Source organism: Gopherus flavomarginatus, chromosome 14, assembly GCF_025201925.1.
Source record: "Gopherus flavomarginatus isolate rGopFla2 chromosome 14, rGopFla2.mat.asm, whole genome shotgun sequence".
Taxonomy (NCBI): Eukaryota; Metazoa; Chordata; order Testudines; family Testudinidae; genus Gopherus; species Gopherus flavomarginatus.
The window spans coordinates 20314275-20332181 of record NC_066630.1 but is presented as its reverse complement, the minus strand read 5'-3'; positions in this window follow the sequence as shown (position 1 = coordinate 20332181).

Here is a 17907-nt window from a genome sequence, read left to right as displayed (position 1 = left end):
TGAGAAGTGTGTGAACCTCACTCTCTGATTTATAGGTCCTGCCCCAGGATCCCTCTTGATGGTTTTCATCACACTGTATGGATTTTTTTTTGTGCTCAGGTATTTTATTAGTAATAAGAAACCAAAGTAATGAAAAAAAAAGCACTGCCCCAGGAGGACTTGTTAGATGATCAATAAGCAACAGGAGGAGGACCCCAACAGCAGTCTAAACTTCTTTACTAGCTCCTCTAGCAGTTCTGTATGTACCAGAAGTGAAACCAGAAGGATGACAGATGGAACCCTGCACGAGAGAGCCCTTAGGTCACACTATCTATTGAAGCCCTGGGATGGGCCTGCGCATTACTAAAGGCTGCCACTGTGGTGGAATGTCCACCGCTCACAAGACTTGAAGGGGTTAAGGTGGCCAGGTGGGCCAACTAACTCCCTATCCTACACCTGGGGGAGAAGCCAGGGAGCAGGGATTGATTAAATGAGACTCAGTGGGACAGGAACAGGAGAGGCCTATGTAAAGCCCAGGAGCTGAGAGCATCTGACGGCTGCAGGGAAGTAGTCTGCTGTCACTCCCAGGGTGAAGGAAGGTGTGTTTGGGCCTACAGTTACTCCCTGGAAGGAGGGCTGGCAAACCCAGAGAAGGAGGAGAGCTAGAAAGGTAGGAAAGGCTCAGGAGAAAGGTAGCAAGGGATGGGGTAGGACAGACCTGCTGATGAGAGGGCCCCGGAACTGGAAGTGGAGTAGAGGGTGAGCTTGGGTTCCCGTACCAGCTACTGGGGAAGTGGTGCAGATCACACAGCAGAAAGCAGACTGCCTGGGACAGTTGGCCTTGGAAGACTTTGATATCCTGGAAGGGGAAGACCATAGTGACCTGGCTGGAGGACTAAGCCATGAATCGAAAGATGCAGCTCCTCGAGCAAGAGGGGCCACAGAATGAGAGAAGATGATAAACGGAGAGACCACCAGAGGAGGGTGCAACACCTAGAGGAAGCTAATCCCCAAAGCCACCAGGCTGAGGCACCCTATCAGTGAGTGAACCCTATGACACCCTCCCTCAGTTTAAGGGGAGGAGCCACCAGACCTAGGCATTAACTAATTTGGGGGAACAACGAATGAAAAATCAGGGATGGGAGTGAAGGTCAGATGGATAGAATCAAGGATCCACAGGAGGACACTGAGCAAAGAACCCCGGACAGCTCCCACTGCACCTCGAAGGCATCCAGGGAGGCAGTTGTCACAGCCCAAAGGAACCCTGCCCAGAGATGTGATTTCAAGAGGGACCAGAAGTAGGCCCCACAGTCAGAGTTCTCCCTGCACTCCATCCAGCTTCCTCCTCCGGGTATGTGAATTCCCACTTTGGAGGAGGAGGAGGTTTATGAGGAGGTTTCACAACTTTGCGGAGCCACAGAGGGTGTGTGTAGATCAGGAGGTGTGGGGAAATGTAGAGCCAGAACCTCAGGAGCAGGCATACCCAGAATATGTGCCATTGTCTCCGTCTTGCTGCAGAAAGGACAGGAGTCAGGGGAGTTTATGGACCACATAACGTGCATGCCTGTGCTCACAACTCCATGAAGGTACCACCAACTCATATCCCTGGTGGGCTGTGTGGCCCGAGTGGAATGCAGATTGGCCCATCAGAGTACTTTGCCTTCCTTGGGTGGTAACACCACTTCTCCACTAAGCACAAGGTTATAAATACATGGTTTATACACCAGATATATCAACAAAGCCTGATAATCAGTGGTATTAAAGACTGCTAAAATCTAAAAGAATCAGCATGGACACCTGGTCTCTCACCATCACCATGAGAAGATCTCATTCCAATGACACCTGCAGAGTTTCCATATCATACCCTATCTGAAAACCAGACAGACAAGGATCAGAGATCCCAGATGGACCTGTTTTGCTCAGACCACCTCAATCCCTTTTCCCTAAAAGAGAAAGCTAGATATGGGACAGTAATTGTGAAGACTGGCAGCTCTGAGAGAGAGGTTTTTGAGGAAGGGTCCAACAACTGCTCCTTTGAGCGAAGCTGGCACCCTGCTTTGGGGAATCACAATAGGGATATTCTGTTCTCCTGCTGCTGGGCACAAAGCTTTCTGATGGGCACTTATGTGCAGTACAGGACAGAACTTAGTCCATGATTGTAGGCAATAAACTTCTAAGTTTGGCTTAATTACTAAGTAGTGTCAGTATTATAATAGGGCAGGCAATTCTATCAGAGCTAAAGTGGAGTATCACACGCTTGTTTTAGAAGGCTGAGCTAAGAGTTACTATTACTCTATGAAAGGCTAGTTTTAGAACTTAAACTTGTATTTTGAACCTATTTTATTCTGCCAACTACAATAGGAAACAATCATGTTTTTCGTCTAAATCTGTTTTAAAACATTCATTCATTGTGACTTTTGCCTGTGTGTTCATAAACAGTAATTTCCCTTTTTAAATTTTAGGGACATTTTCATCAGCTCTGAAGGAGCAGGCAGGTGGCAGATCATGACACGAGCTTTTGATATGTACAGATCCATAGTGAAACATAAGAGTTGAAACAGTAGTGAGCCAGAAAACCTGTTGTAAAAGGCAGCAGTGACAAAGGATTACCCACGCTAGCTGCCAAAAAAATGTTCTTTTTTTTTAGGCTGAGTGCCTGTCTGTTTCACTGCGTTTTCAGCATTAGGATGAAGTGGTTTTTGGTTGCTTTTTTATTTAGGTTGAATCTTATCTAGTGGTTAACATAACTATGAAAAATGTGTAATTCAAAGGCATGTATATTTCTAATTCACAGTTGTCTAAGACAATTCTCAGGAGTAAAGACTTCTTTTAGACTGCCTTGGTTCTGAACATACTGTATCTACTTGAATGATGAAACGTTAGTAAGCAAAAAAGCCAAAGTTCTTTGTAGGAAGGCAATTGCTGCATAGCAACTGCACAGAGAGGATGCAATCAAGCTTGCTTGTGTTCTCTTTTCTTGCTATTTTTTTCCTGATTTTATCAATGCTTTGATATGTACAGAAAATATTAAAGATGTTGTTAACAGTTATTTCATTATTTCATTCATTGGTACTTCTGATATTAAAAGCAAACAAATCAGTTTAATTATTGTACTTTAAGAAGAATATTTAGATTGAATTAAACTTGTCACAAGTGATGGAATTGTGCCATAAAGTTTGAACTTAGATATGAACACAAAATGTAAAAAATATGTTTGGGATGTCTGCAAGGGCAGAGTTAAGATATATAGAGGGATATTTGTCAAGGTCAGTAGGCCCCAAATGTAACCTGTTCCCCTCCCCCAGTATTTATTTGCAAACTCCCTATAGTTCTTTCTCTCTCTTTTTTTCCTCTCAAAACAAATGCTTCACCGCTGTTTTCTTAATACTTTGTTTTGATACCAGTATCCATGAGCAATCCTACAAAAACAGATTAGAATATGCCCTGCTGGAGGAAAAATATTTGATAAGGAAACATAATTCAGTTTCAAACTTCAAGGGACATTGTATACAAAAGTGAGGAAATAATTGTTTTGGAATGATGAAAAATATCCTAGCAGTATACTTTTAAGCAAAACAAGCAGGCATGTTGAGAGCCCATGTGATTCATGTCCATGAAGTCATTCTTAACTGATAATGTTTTATCTTGAATAATTGTTGAGAGTGAAATTTACCATGGCGAGGAGGATGTGTGTAAGGATTGTCCAACAGTTAAGCCACTTGGACGGGCATCGCTAGAATTAGCTGTGCAGGCATGCCCTCTGCCAACCCTGCACAACATGTACGTTGGATTGGCTGGCACCAGAGCGCATGTCTATGTTGCATTTAGACACCCTCATCTGGCCTGTGCCAGCAGGCTGGGGCTTTGGCTAAGGGGCTGTTTAATTGCTTTGTGGATGGTTGGGCTCTGGCTGAAGCCCAAGCTCTGGGACCCTCCCATCTCGCAGGGTCCTAGAGTCCATGCTCCAGTGCAAGCCTGAACGTATACACCACTATTAAACAGCCCATAGCCTGAGCCTGCATGCCTGAGTCAGCTCAGTCACAGGGGTCTAACTGCAGTATAGGCATACCCAGAGAGGCCAACAGATAGAGGATGTTTGGAGGTGAGCCACAAGAGGGACTGTGGGATTCCATGACTGTACAAATCCCAATGGCCTTATTTTGTGTAATCAGTGCATAGTACAAGCAGCTATGGCTGAGAAAGCTTGTCTAAAGCTCTTAGACTGAGAGGTGAATTTCAGCATCCAGGAGAGGGACAATATGAAGCCTTTTCCCTTAAAATAAAATTCAGGTAGACTTAGAGTAAATAGCATTGCCAACTTTCACAATATACTTATAAGTATCACAACACTTTTGGTCTTTTCTGTCCATCCTCAGCTCCTGGAGTCACGTTTTTACATGAGAATCTCAGCAATCATTTAAAAAAAATTAGCCTTTGTGGTGGCGGAGAAAAGATTGAACACATGAATCCAATGGCTCAAAATAGCAGAAAGCAAATAAAAAGGACTCACAATTTTATTTTAAAATCATGATTTTTAAGCCAAACTCATTTTTGAATGCTTGATGTTGATAATACTGAGTAAAAGTAGATTGAAAAAAAATTGATTTGCAACCACAGCTTCCCTAGAGTAGACGAATATCTTTTAATGTTTGGAAAAAACAACATATTTACACTTAGACCACGCAGCGATGCCACTTAAATGTCAGCATTTGCCAACAGTTATCACATATGGTATCGGAGCACACTCTAGCTTTCCTCTATGTTTAGGAAATAATTGTGTGGTGTCTGCTGGCAAATGCTCAGATGCTGATGTTCATAATTAACACTCACCCCCATATGGGGTAAAATCCTGCTCCACCACTGGCCAGTCAGCGTAGTGAAATTGTGTGAAAAGTTCGTATGTCCCCTTAAAGATCTTCACTGCTTATTGGGGCCTCTGCAGTGTGCTGGTTACATACAATTTACAGTTAAATCACTTGTCCTGGGTCACATGGGGTTAAATTCAATCCACTACAGAAGGCCAGCACAGTGCCTAAAATGAAGGACTTTTGTGGCTTGGATGGTATTTAATGCCCCATGGCTAGTGCTCAGGATTCTTTTTATAATCTCAAGTTTAGTTCCTCAGTTATCAAATACTTGCTGTAAACATCCTGTTTTTATCAAAATGTGCAAGGGAGTTTCAAATTACTAAACCATCTTTTCCCTCTGTCTTTAACCCTTTCCTTAAATGATTGAAATATTTCCTGGGTTTCAACAAAATACTTCCCTACAAAACTGATAGTCTAGTCACTTTCCCCACCAAACACAGACAAAGCTCCCTGAAAAAGGAAAAATAATTGTTGCTTCTATATTTCAGTCAAGGTTTGGTGAGTGCCAGTTGTTTTCAGCTTTCGGCTGAAACTATAGCTGTTTTCTTGGTCTGGCAGGGTCCCTGCTCCATCTCAGGTCAGTTTGGGTTGGAGGCAAAATGCAGTTATAGGATAAAGTTTATTTTCCCTTCCTGGTGGCAGCAACCAACAGAGACAGCATCAAATATACAAAGATCCAGTTCAGGACCAGCTCAGGGGCATCATTAACCTCAGGAAACACATTAAAGATAGTGGGCAACATTTCTAAACAATAGCTCTGAAAGAGGAAATGTAACATTTACAATTTAAGATCTTAAATTCTTAACAGAAGTGAATACAAAAGCCTGTACTAATGCAAATACAGGCCATCAGCTATCATTAAAGCACACATGAACATGTACATATGTCCTGCTTAAATATGCAAATAGCTGAATACACATATGCAAACTGAGGTTTGCACATATAATTTCATGTATGATTCTCACCTATATGCCCCTCTTCTCACTCCCCTTTTGTATTCCTAATGTGCCTACATTTATATTTTCTAGGCACTGCAATTATATGCACATGCAAATACCTACTTGTGTGAATCCTCTTGCAAACAACTTACACTAATGCACATGTGGATGTGTTATTTGTATATGCAAGTTTAGAGACAGCTAAGGAAATTTGAATTTTGGATTAAAAAATTGGTAGCTCTGAAACACATACCAGATGACTCAAAGGGCTAGATCCACACATTAAAATAGATTTTGGCACCCAGAAAGCTGATTTTAGAACTGAATGCAGCTGAAAGCTGTTTTGGAATAGAGGCTGGAAATGAACCTCTACGATATCTCCTAGTACTAATCTTATACTCAAATGTCAAACACTTCATAGCTCTTAATTAATACTTCAAAAAACTACATAAAATGGGAAGTATTAAAACTAATGAATGCTGGAGGAAGAGGAGCTCTATAGCTGGCGTTTTAAAAAATGTTGGGTGGAACTATCTTGGGAGCTGTTAATGAAACTAACTAAGCTGAGTTTGGATATCCCTGTATGAATTCATAGAACCATAGTATCATCAAAATGTAGGGCTTGAAGGGACTTTGGGAAGTCATGAAGTACAGCTCCCTGTGCTGAGGCAGGACCAAGTAAGCTGAGACCATCCCTGACAAGTATTTGTCCAACCTGTTGTTAAAAACCTTCAGTGATTCCATAACCTCCCTCGGTAACCTATTCCAGTATTTAACTATCGTTAACATTAGAAAGTTTTATCCTGATATCTAACCTAAGTCTCCCTTGCAGCAGATTAAGCCCATTACTTCTTGCCCTGTCTTCAGTGGACATGGAAAAAAATTGATCACCGTCCTCTTTATAACAACCCTTAACATATTTGAAAATTGTCGTCAGGTCCTTCTTCTTCTCCTCTCAGGGCTAAACGTGCCCAGGTGTTTTAATCTTTCCTCATAAATTATGTTTTTTCCTTTGTTTTTATTGCTGTCCTGTGGATTCTGTCCAATACACCCAGAATTATATTAGCCTCTTTTGCAACTGCATCAAATTGTTGACTCATTCAATTTGTGATCCGCTGTAATCCCCTAAGTGAGTGATGCCATCTGCAAGTTTTATAAACTTACTCTGTGCTCTGTCATCCAGGTCATTAATGAAAATATTGACATCTGTTGCTTTCATTGTGCTAGATAGCATAATAAACTCTCTTTGGTACATTTTAGGCCTGATCCTACAAGTTGCTGTAGGATTTGTGGTCTCTCAGAGTATTGCAGGAGCCACCAGCCTTTGCAAGTTCAGACCCAGGCCCCCTTAGTGATGGCTGTCAGACTCCTTATCAGAGACCAGTGGTGGAACTTCACTACCCATCATTTGAGTAACTGGTTTGGCAAAGTGTCGGATACTTTTGTTATGTAAAAACTGACTAATTTGAATCACAGAGACCTGTTCTGCTATCTGGCTCCCTTTAAAAAAATGTGCTATTTAAAAACACCGAGTAGCCTCAACCCTGTTTATTGTGTATTCTTGCTTTAGTTGTAATGAGTGTTTTATTATAGGCCACTTATAACCGATATCTTTTGCATTCTGTGACTGGAATTGCATGGGGTGTTGTTGCAATTCTATGACTGCATAATGCGGACCAGAATTTAGGCAAAACCTGTTTGGTAACACTGTAGCGCCAGCTTGGTACCTCGGTCTGCAAACTACAGACTCAGGGAGCTAGGGAGTTTGTGTGTGTATCTAGCGCCTGAATCAAGAATCTCCTCTCTGTTTACCACACCCAAGTCCTGTTCTTCTAATTGAGAAGGTTCTGTGAGATTTACTCTATACCATCTTCTGCTTTTTTCTATATCTTTACTGTGATTAAAAAAATAAAAATTTATCCCTCCTCCAACTTTCCAAGCCCTCCCCTTACCTTCCTTTTTTATCATTGTGGACAACATCATAATCTTGCCTGTCATTCACACATGTCACCTGGGCATCATCTTCAACTTGGACCCTTTTTGGTCTTCACATCCAGGCTATGTGTAAATTTTGCAGATTGTCTCCTATCCATCCACACAGCTAAAATTCTCATCCAGGCTTGTATAATCTCCCATCTCAATTACTGCAACATCCTTTTCTCCAGCCTTGACAAATCTAATCTTGCCTCACTCATATCCATTCAGAATGCTGTTGGAAAGATCATTTTCCTAGCTTGTTGCTTTGACCATGTCACACCTCTCTTTACATCCCTCCACTGGCTCCTCCTTTATCGTGTCAAATATAAGCTACTTATTTCCATTTTCAATGCTCTTCATGACGCTGATTCCTGCCTCCATTTGAAAATTGTTAAATTTTCAAACAAGGCACCTTCATATTTTCTCCCATACTATCCCTCATGCTTGGGAGGAGTTTCCAGTAAATATCTGCCAAGCTACCTCATTATCCTCCTTCAAATTCCTCCTTAAAACTTTATTTTGCCGCAATGCTTAAAAAAACTTGATAATGGGTAGGCCTCTGATGTGCTGAGACCACAGCCTGCCATGCTGAGCAATAGTGTCTTTTTGTTTCCTATGCTCCCCCCTCTGTCCATCCTTTTGTTCTGTGTTTGTGGAGTGCCTAGTACTATGCCTATGGATCACAGTGACTATAGTAACACAAATATACAAAAAAGACAGGTAAAATGTTTCTACAGGCTCTAAATAAGTTGTTAGGAACAATCTCCCATTAGCGTGGAGTTGGGCTAGATGACCCAATAGGAAACAGAGATGGAAAAAAGCTGTGATTTATGTGAATATTAAAGTTGACAAACTAATGTTTTTTGACTTTTCATTTTAAAGTTCTCCATAGTAGCATAACTTACTGTTATTTATCATTAATGTGATCTTAGTGTACTAAAGAAATCTCATATTTTTTCGGCTTCATATAGATAATGTGAAACTGAATAACTTTCATATTAATCTGTGTTAAAGTGCAGTTAGGTAAATGGCAAGCCTTAATGCTTCACAAGGACTGTGATTTGTAGAAGCCTTATTGGCACTGACACTGTATTTTGTGTTCTCATTTCACTGTAATTGTAATGGTTCTTTGTTTTTTCTTCCAAGAATATAAACATTTAAGAAAGGTGATCAATTGTGTGTGTGAAATATCTAGTTTTTTTTTAAATCAAGGCAAAAATGTTGCATGTCAAGTCTTATCTTAACATAGGATATTTGCAGTTTAAACAGCATCATACAATTTTTCCCTCCCATAATCCAGGCTAGCAATGGGCTTTGTAACCATAAATAAAACTAGTACTAGACTGCAGTCTAAATTTAATGGGGTATAAGCCTACTCTCCTAATCAAGCATGATTCCCATTGGCTCAAGGGAGAGTTTTACCTGAGTTGATTTAGGCCAATGATACAGATATAGACATTTAAATTTCATTAAATATAATCTTTGGGACCAAATTTAAACCTCAATCTCTGAAGAAAGAGGAGATGAAAACTCTGGATATGTGTCAGCTCAGGACGGGATGCAGAGATAAAGTTTCTTGAGACCTTAAATGACTGTTTCTTGGAGCAGCTAGTCTGGAACCCACAAAAGGAGAGGCAATTCCTGGTTTAGTCCTAAGTAGAGCACAGGATCTGGTCTAAGAGGTGAATATAGCTGGACCACTTGGTGATGGCGACCACAATGTAATTAAATTTAACATTCCTGTGGTGGGGAAAACACCACAGCAGTCCAACACTATGTAAAATGAAGAAGTTAGTGACACAGAAATTAAAAGGTAAAGTGCCAAAGTGGCAATTAAAAGGTAAAATGGAATCCCTGAATGGAATAGAAACTTTTTAAAGACATCACAATAGAGGCTCAACTTAAATGTATACCCCAAATTAAAAAACATAGTAAGAGAACAAAAAACGTGCCCCCATGGCTAAACAGCAAAGTCAAAGAAGCAGTGAGAGACAAAAAAGCATCCTTTAAAAAGTGGAAGTTAAATCCTAGTGAGGAAAATACAAAGGAACATAAACTCTGGCAAATGAAGTGTAAAAATATAATTAGGAAGACCAAAAAAGAATTTGATTAACACCTAGCCAAAGTCTCAAAAAGTAATAGCAATTTTTAAAAGTACATCAGAAGCAGGAAGTCTGCTAATCAACCAATGGTGTCACTGGACGATAGAAATGCTAAAGGAGTACTCAAAGATGATAAGGCCATTGTGGAGAAACTAAATTACCATAATTCTTTGCATCAGTCTTCATAGCTGAGGATGTGAGAGAGATTCCCAAACCTGAGCCATTCTTTTTAGGTGACAAATCTGAGGAACTGTCTGAGATTGAGGTGTCATTAGAAGAGGAGGTTATGGAACAAATTTATAAATTAAACAATAATAAGTCTGTAGTTTGTAACCTATTATTTAAATCAGCTGCTGTACCAAATGACTAGAGGATAGCTAATGTGATGCCAATTTTTAAAAAGGGCTCCAAAGGTGAGCCCAACAATTACAGGCCGGTAAGCCTAACTTCAGTACCAGGCAAACTGGTTGAAACTATAGTAAAGAACAAAATTGTCAAATACATAGATGAACATAATTTCTTGGGGAAAAGTCAACATGGTTTTTGTAAAGGGAAACCATGTCTCACTGATCTACTAGAACTCTTTGAGCAGATCAATATGCATGTGGACAAGGGGGATCCAGTGGATATACTGTACTTAGATTTTCAGAAAGCCTTTGACAAGGTCCCTCACCAAGGGCTCTTAAGTAAAGTAAGCTGTCATGGGATAAGAGGGAATGTCTTCTTATGGATTGGTAACTGGTTAAAAGATAGGAAACAAAAGGTAGGAATAAATGGCCAGTTTTTAGAATGGAGAGAGGTAAATAGTGGTGTCCCCCAAGGATCTGTACTGGGACAGTCCTATTCAACATATTCATAAATGATCTGGAAAAAGGGGTAAACAGTGAGGTGGCAAAATTTTCAGATGATATCGAAGGGGAAATCACTCATTTGTTCTCTTCTCATTCTAACTTTCATTTTCTACTATTCATCCTTCTTCATCTCCTCTTGGGCCTGACTATTTTCATTACGGAGATAGTGTGAAATAAGCATATAAATGTGAGAGAGTGTCACCAAATATCAGTAAGAAGTATAGATCCCAAGATGCTCATGAGTTATAATAAGTGACTTGGTGCCGTGAGGCCCTACACTCCACCTGACAGAATTCCTCTGTTTGTAATGCAATAACGTTTGACCACCACATCTGATCAATTACAAAATTTCAGGGACTGTTGTAAGAGTCAAGGGGCAGAATCCTACTAATTTTCATGAAAAATAGAAGACTAGATGGGGCAAATGAGGGACACACATAGCCCCTTGCATCTGCTTAGCAGAGCCATCCACTTCAACCACCTTTGCCATGGTCTCTAGGTCAAAGAACCAGTTGATGGCAGCCATTCACACCTTCCAGCATAACAACACCCCCATCTCAGCCCATCCTCCCACTGCAGTTTAAAATTGTGACACCCTGACTGACTTATCTCCCAGTCAAAACAAAGAGAAATCAGAATGGTGGGGGGAATGGGGATGCGTGCACACAGAGGCTCTGGCTATATAACAGCCTGGGGGGTCCTAGTATGGAAGGAGGGTGGAATGAGGGGCACTCAAAGCCCCAAACATAGGGGGAGAACGGGGATGGCAGGGAATGTGAGGGGTGTGTGTGTGTGTGTGCGCGCACGCACAGTGAAGCCCTGGTGGAGGTAGGAGTGTGGCTTGAGGGAATGGGGGCCAGAAAGTGCTTCTGTCGTGGTGGCAATGGGGGACCATACAGATCCCCTGGCACTGAGGTGGGAGAATGGGGGACAATGATACTGGGGAGGGGGACATGGTTATAGTGAAGGGGGGAATGGGAGCCACACAAAGACCCTGTCATGGGGAAAACGGGGAAATAGAAGGACATACAGAGCCACTTGAATGGAGTGAGGGGGATGCACTGAGCTTCTGACATGAAGGAGGTGGGGGGCTGCAGGGAGTTCTTGAAATAGAGCTGGCTGGGGAGGATGGCTAACAGGCAGTAAAGGGAATGGAGGCATGCAAGGAGCCACAAGTGTGTTCAATGAGTTTAGCCTACAGAAGCAACCCTCTAGTAGTAAGGAAAATCAAATTCTGTTTTCACTGTTAGAAGAGAAGGGAATGTGACTGAATCTATTTGCTAACCACCACTGGCGTAACACCTGTAACCTAGCTAAGGAACCCTGGGAAGAACTTTTCCTTCCGCTACTGTCCCTGTATGCTGCTGTGGCAGAGTAAAGGGGCTAGAAAGGTCCCAAATCCAGTGGGGGAGAATTTCCTTGGTACAAGAACTGAGTAATACAGCCACAGGATATCATGTGAGGCCCCCTCTAATACCCCAGTGCAGGGCACGCATGCTGGAAGGGACCTTCTAACTCACTGAGCTCACTCCTCAGCTGTCACAGGGAATCCTGTCATATAATCCCATTCATACATTATTCAAGCTCTAGTTTAAAACTAGGTAGGTTATTGGCCCCCACTACTCCTACTGAAAGGTTGTTCCAGAACCTCGCTCCTCTGATAGTTAGAAACTTTCTAATTTCTAGCCCAAATGCATCTGTTACCAGTTTATACACATTTGTGCTTATGCCAATGTTGTCCTTTATCTTAAATAGCTCTTTTCCTTTTCTGCTGTTTACCCCTCTCCCCCACCCAACCAAGTTTTTATAGGGAGCAACCATATTTCCTCTCAGTCTTTCTTTTGCTAGGCTAAATAAGCAAAGCTCCTTTAGTTTTTCTTTAGTCTGACAGGCCCTCCTTTCCCATAATCATCCAAGTTGCCCTCTCTGTACCAGTAGGAGATCATTTTTCTTGAGCATGGGTGACCAGAATTATACACAATATTCCAGATTAGGTCTTACCAGTGCCTTGTACAATGGCATTAATACTTCCCTACCTCTACTGGAAATACCTCGCCTGATACATGCTACGACCACATTTACCTTTTTCACAACAACTTCACAATGGTGGTTCAGACATCCTATGATCAACTAATACACCAAGGGCTTTCTCTTCCTCTGTCATAGCCAACTGTTCAATTTCTATATTATAGCAGAAATTCTTATTATTAGTCCGTATGTGCATGACTCTGCACTTTGTACTATTAAATTTCATCCCATTTCTATTACTCCCACCCTCGACTTCATCCAAGGATATATGCTAGGGCAGGGAGAGGACAGGGCTATAGTGAATGGCAATTCTGGGTGGCACTGGTGCCCACAGAGACAGCTCACCTTGAGCAATCATAATTGTGGATCCCCAGGGCTGCCTAGATGAATCAGTGCTAGTTTTTAGAGCCGTGAGAAGCCCAGAACTAGGTGGGCACAAATGAGGGATAAACCCATGTTAACCGTTGTTTGACTGCATGTAAAGAAGGCTTGTATGCACCAGGAAATTGACCAGAACGAACATTACTGAATGAGCTTTTCTGCAGTAGTTATTCTATAATAGTTCCCCGTAGCTATTCGTGTGGACTCTATTTGGAATAAGTCACTTTATTCCAGAACAATTAGTGAACTATGTGAATTTTAAAATGTTCAATTTACATTTTTTAAATTATTAACAACGCTAATAAATTGTTACAGAAATATTTTTGCAGCGCTAACTTTACAATTCTACAATGAATAGGTTTGGTGCATGTGCAAGTTTTGATATGAAGGCTGGTCTTCCAGAATCTGCAAAGCTAGGGTGGTGCCTGACTAGGAAGGTAGCAGTTGAACAACTTCTCCCTTCCTTGGTTTTAAAAAAAAAGTCCTCCATTTCTCAGGTTTTCTGTCCCAGTTAATTCCAGGAAGTTCCATCAGCTTTCCCCCACTCCCTTCATAATTCTGACTTGATGGGTCAGCTTTTCTAATTCTAGCATTTTCAAAAGTTTGGGGGCTCAGTCAATTGATTTAGGGGAGTGACATCGCTTCCAACAACTTGTGATTGTGATTCTTACTGCAGCTAACAACTGGATCATCCATTCTTTTTAACCCTTCTACAGCATAGATTTTTGAGTAAAATTCAACAGAAACACTAACCCAGGAACACTAGTTTATCTGACAACTGGCAACCTGCCATCTCCTTAATAGTATCCCCAACATCTTTCCAAAATGTCTTTGTTTTTGGATGAGTCTGGCTTATGTGAAGACATCCATCCATTTCATTATACTCTCTCCAGCATTTCCCTGTCCCTGCACCCTAGATACATTTAACTAAAATTTGCATTTTTAATTAAAATAACATCAAAAGATTTTTTTCAAATTAGGTGCTCTCTCTAGATCATGAAATAAATATGATTTATTTGTTTATCAGATTCCAAACAAATGTTGGCCATTGTAACCTATATTTATATATATGTATATACATAGCTCTGTTTAAAAATAAAAAAATGTTAAAACCAAATCAGTTTCAACCAAAGCACCATCTCTATAGGTACACTTATCATTCTTTGCGAACACCAGTAGATGGCACTCTCATTCTATAATTGAGCTGCATTTTTGAGTTGAAATTGTTAGTTGTACTCCGATCATTTTAAATAATAATTTTCTTGGAGTTCAGCTTCTTAGATGGAAACAAAATTTATTATAGCAGTAAACGTTTTCATTGTGAAGACAGTGGAGGCTTGTTGAATTCAATGCAACGTTTAGGGAAAGAAAATTGAGTTGCAGGGCTTATATTCTTATGGATTTAAAAAAATCTAAAAATCCTTCTATGTATTTCTGTGAAGGCTGTATACATGTACTATGTGATGGGAAAGAGGATCTTATTTTGTGATAATGGCTGGAATCAGTGCTACAGATATGGCTACATAATGTTGGTTATGCTATATCTCTGCTTTACAATACTTGAAGAAACAAGTTGCGAATAAGCAGGATGACACTGTCACTATTTGGGGAGATCCTGTTCTGTGTTTTAACAATTCAAATATTGGTTGAAATATATTTTATGCATAGATTGTTCTCAGATCTTGTGTCACAGTATCAGGTTCATGTGTAAATATTCTTTAGGTTGTTTACAAAGCATTCTCATTTATTAATCTAGCTAATTATATTAGCTGTGGAATGCTGTTTTCTTCAGTTTCCATTTGTGATTAGGCTGCTGATGGTACTAAGTACATATGATTTCATTTTGATGGTGCAAAATCTTTTGGATCATAGCTGCAATTAATCTGATGGCAGTGCTCTCAATGACTGCTCCGAGGGATACACCTCAGCAACTGGTGGTAGGAGACTCACCTCTCTGGAAACTGATTTGTCCATTACAGCCTGCACTGGGTTCAAACATTAGGGCATAATGAAACAAATTTTTGTGGCCAGTTTATTGAATAACCTTTGCAATACAAAAGACTTTTTTTTCCTTACTAACCGCATTTCAAGAAAGATGTGGAGAAATTGGAGAGGGTCCAGAGAAGAGCAACAAGAATGATTAAAGGTCTTGAGAAATGACCTATGAAGGAAGGCTGAAAGAATTGGGTTTGTTTAGTTTGGAAAAGAGAAGACTGAGAGGGGACATGATAGCAGTTTTCAGGTATCTAAAAGGGTGTCATCAGGAGGAGGGAGAAAACTTGTTCACCTTAGCCTCTAATGATAGAACAAGAAGCAATGGGCTTAAACTGCAGCAAGGGAGATTTAAGTTGGACATTAGGAAAAAGTTCCTAACTGTCAGGGTAGTTAAACACTGGAATAAATTGTCTAGGGAGGTTGTGGAATCTCCATCTCTGGAGATATTTAAGAGTAAGTTAGATAAATGTCTATCAGGGATGGTCTAGACAGTATTTGGTCCTGCCATGAGGGCAGGGGACTGGACTCGATGACCTCTCGAGGTCCCTTCCAGTCCTAGAGTCTATGAATCTATGAATAAGTCAGGGTTTCTGTTATATTTTGGATCTGTAATTAATCATCACTTATATCAACTTTCTCCTTTGTCGCTTTTTAAAGTGCATTAAAAAGGTGTCATATACACTATTATTCCCACATTTCAGGTGGGCAAACTGAGGCATGCTGTGGTTAAATGACTAGTCGTACGTGTTGCAGAGTTTCAGTGGCCGAGTCAGAAATAAAACTTAGATCACCTGACTCCCAGCCTGGTATCATATCTGTGTGTGAGATGTGCAGATGCCAAGGTGATAGCCCCAAACATAATTTTCTAAATAAATAAACATGATCTTCTTTTGTAGATCATTCACAGATTTCACGTACAGCTCTTTATGGTGTATGCCTATTAAAAGAATCCTATCAAATTTGACAAAAACTAAACTGAAAAGCTCATTAAAATGTTTTTTGTAAACAACATACTCCCGATAAACAGGAAAACCTTTAGACTTCTACAGTGAGGGCTGAAACATGACTAAAATTCCGGTGTGGCATCCCATCAATGACAATTCCAGGGCACAGAGTTTGTTGGAATTGCAAGCTCCTGCAAGCACCTCAGATCATTCCTCCACTTCCTCTCTCTCACTGCTCCAGGGTACAGGAGTCCTGATCCCTGGAACACTCAGCAGCGTTTTGTTACTTTCCGTACTCAGCCTGCTCACAAGACAGAGAGAGATGGAGTATAGTGATACGTGCACAGTCAGACACATGTGTATCCGCCCAGCTTCACAGAACACTTCCTCGTCCTCAGCTGGCTAAGGACCTGTCACCTGGAATTTTAAAAGTCTTGAAGCCCCTTTATAGAGCTGCTAGTTTTCTTTCAGAATCAGATGGACATTTAAAACGTGCTAACCTTGACTGATCCTTTAACAATCCAATTTTTTTTAGGAAAAAGTTACACGGGAACAGGGTCACTATAGAGGGGCAACGTGGTCCAGTGGATAGTGCGCTGGCCTGGGACTCAGTGATAGATGCTCACCCTTTGACCTTTGTGACCTCAGGCAAGTCACATTACCTCTTTGTTTCTCAAGATAATGATACTTGCTTTCCTCTGTAAAGTGCCTTGAGATCTGTGGGTGAAAATCTCTACCTGCCTATTTGTATCATACGTGGTCACCTACTTACAGACAACAAACAACTTGGCAGGGAGTTAGTTGTTTGCCACATCATCCCAAGCTTCTACTTGCATATTGCCTTTTTGGTAGAAAGGGTTGGGTTCTTGAGGTGTTTGCTGACTAAATTCAGGATGTAGGTGGGCCTGGTTAGGTTTTCTGGGTGCGTCTATCTGTGAGGTTAACAAGAGTGCAAGAGCTTAGAAGGCCCAAATGTAGCAAGAGAGCAACTTACACAAATACGAGTGCAAGGAGGAGATGCTGTAAACCAGTTTGACTCCTGTGGAGTTTTTGGAACAACCTTCAAATATACAATGTGAATGTGTTGGAAAGTATAAACAGAGCAAGGTGAATGGACTCCCCTCCATTTGGGCTAATCTTCTTCATCTGTTTGGAAGCATCACTCACAGCGTCTCAAAAAGATGCAGTTGGAAGCCGGTACTAGCATTCGTTTGCTACCTGTGCTTCATGATTAAGGAAATGCAAAGAGAATTTGTAAGCTAAATGAATCTCCACTGCTATAACTGTGACACAAGGACTATTTTTTAGAGCTAACCCTCAATAAACTTCACTGACATCCTCAGGTTCTTCTTTCTCTCTATCTCACTGGCCTTCCTGTAGTTCTCTGGGATCCTCCCATCTTGCAGGGTTCTAGTGCCTGGGCTCCAGCACAAGCCTGAACATCTCCATTACAGTTAAACCAGCCTCTGAGCCTAAGCCCCCTGAGCCCGAACCAATAGGCACAGGCCAGTTGCGGTTTTTTAATTACCATGTAGATATACCCCAAGTCTCCACACAAGACACATCCTGCTTCAAGATGTTTTAGCCTCCTACATGTCCCTGAAAAGGCCTCTCCCTGGATACCCTTTCCCTAGTGCTTGTTTCTGATTTCTGCCTCTGATGTGAGCAGTGTCTGCTGCCACTCCACCGTAGATGAATCGTCTTCCTTGACTGTCTTTGTACATATGCTTAAACCCAACCCAACTTGTGTTTGCCAGCTCCTGATCTGACACTCAAGTTGGAAGGTGGATCATTGAGGAAAGAAACTCATATTTAGGGGATCAGGGTGCATTTCCAGCAGGGCA